The sequence below is a fragment of the Salmo salar genome, chromosome 16 (assembly GCF_965601325.2).
Source record: "Salmo salar chromosome 16, fSalSal1, whole genome shotgun sequence".
NCBI classification, from domain to species: Eukaryota; Metazoa; Chordata; class Actinopteri; order Salmoniformes; family Salmonidae; genus Salmo; species Salmo salar.
The window spans coordinates 61,305,001-61,307,500 of record NC_138306.1 but is presented as its reverse complement, the minus strand read 5'-3'; positions in this window follow the sequence as shown (position 1 = coordinate 61,307,500).

Below are 2,500 nucleotides of genomic sequence, written 5' to 3'. Positions count from 1 at the left end.
ACCAAGCTGGGAAAATCGGATCAATACTTAGGACCAATCGGGCGCCAGAGGGATATGGTCCAAAGTACCCACGGTTCTGAGGGGCTTGTAACCCTCAAAAGTGTCCGTAAAGCTCTCCCTATTCGGCATGAGTAGTAATCATCAATCGGTCGCCGAGGGGATATGGACCGAACTACCATGGTTCCGAGGGACAAGCAACCCTCAGAAGTGTCCGTTTCGCATTTATTTAATCGGACTAGTAGTTTGCCACTATCCCCGAGCTTCTAGGCCATGGAAGTCGTGTTGTCAAAAACCAGGTTTCTGATTTCGCGCCGGTACCTGTCTGCCCCACACGGGCATGACTGTGTAAAGACGGGAATACGGAATTTACCGATCTTCACTGTGTTACTCACACAGTATATTTTTTTCCCCGTTCTCCCGTATGAAAATCCGGACCATAAAAAAAACACTTTAAACTTGAATAAATCGAAAAGTACAACTCCAATCCTGATGGGGTTTTTTTTGCACGAAATGGCACATATAAACGAACATTTCCATATAATTTAAACCGTTTTTCCATAAAAATTTATAATAGAAAATCGAGTTTGAAGTTTTCGGAAAAAAGTTCCCGGAACAGAAAAAAATAGTTACTGTAGATGCGACATTTTATAAACAGGGGATAATTGTTACCCATCACGAGAGAGGTTATGAGCCAAAATTTGGGAACTCTAGCCCCTCAGGAAGTATTTTTAATCATTATTTGAAAATTTCAGATTTTGGTCAAAAAAGTTACAAAGTGCCAACTTTTCAGTTCGCTTCAGAGACTAAGTCCAAACGGGCACCTGGTTTTATTTTGGGTTACCAGGACCATTTTTTAAAAACGGTTTTAAATACTTTTAAAGGGTATAGGGACCTCCATACCCACCCTGACAGCACCCTACTACGGGCCCAAGTCAATGGGGGCCGGCCTGGCTGATTTATGGAAGTTTGAAAAAATCTTCAGAAAATATTCTATGTTTTTCTTCTCAGAAATTGCACTAAGTCCAAACGGGCACCTGGTTTTATTTTGGGTTACCACAACCATTTTTGAAAAACGGTTTTAAATACTTATAGAGGGTATAGGGACCTCCATACCCACCCTTAGAGCACCATCCTAAGGGCCCAACTCAATGAGATACAGCAAGAGGGAATTATATAGCTTTTCAAAAAATCTTCAGAAAATATTCTATGTTTTGGTGGGGACGTGTCCGTAGCATTTGGGTTACCAGGGGTGAAATTTTATAACTGTTTTAAATACTTTTAAAGGCCATCACCACCCCCAGGACACCTGTTTCAGCACCCCACTGTGGTCCCAAGTCAGTGGGATGAAGAATGAGTGTTTTATGGAAGTTTTTAAAAATCCTCTGAAAATATTCTATGTTTTTTCTTCTCAGAAATTGCACTATGTTTTGGTGGGGACGTGTCCGTAGCATTTGGCTTACCAGGGGTGACATTTTTAAAAGGCTCTAAATTACTTTTAAAGGCCATCACCACCCCCAGGACACCTGTTTCAGCACCCCACTGCTGTCCCATGTCAGTGGGATGAAGAATGAGTGTTTTATGGAAGTTTTTAAAAATCCTCTGAAAATATTCTATGTTTTTCTTCTCAGAAAATCGGCTATGTTTTTTCTTCTCAGAAAATATTCTATGTTTTGGTGGGGACGTGTCCGTAGCATTTGGGTTACCAGGGGTGAAATTTTATAACTGTTTTAAATACTTTTAAAGGGTATAGGGACCTCCATACCCACCCTGACAGCACCCTACTACGGGCCCAAGTCAATGGGGGCCGGCCTGGCTGATTTATGGAAGTTTGAAAAAATCTTCAGAAAATATTCTATGTTTTTCTTCTCAGAAATTGCACTAAGTCCAAACTGGCACCTGGTTTTATTCTGGGTTACCACAACCATTTTTGAAAAACGGTTTTAAATACTTATAGAGGGTATAGGGACCTCCATACCCACCCTTAGAGCACCATCCTAAGGGCCCAACTCAATGAGATACAGCAAGAGGGAATTATATAGCTTTTCAAAAAATCTTCAGAAAAATGACTATGTTTTTTCTTGTCAGAAAATCGGCTATGTTTTTTCTTCTCAGAAATTGCACTATGTTTTGGTGGGGACGTGTCCGTAGCATTTGGCTTACCAGGGGTATGTTTGAAAAAAATCCCTTCCCTTCTTAAGAGAGTCCCAGTTACTCACACATTTACCCCTACCTTAAGAGAGTCATTTCTACTCAGTCATTTCACCCGAGTTCATTGCTGGCTCATCATATGTTGGGATGGTTCTTAATGGCTTCAGGGGGGTGATGAAGGTCCATGCCCGGATAGGGAGCACCCTATAGGTGGCCCCCTACCCCCCTCTCACCCCCCCCCACCCGGGATTGTCCACAAGAGGGCGCCACTGGACATTTTAAACATCAATGTAAGTTAGTGACAGAGCTTTGCTGAAAAATGACTAAGTCCAAAATTCTCAGAAATTGCACT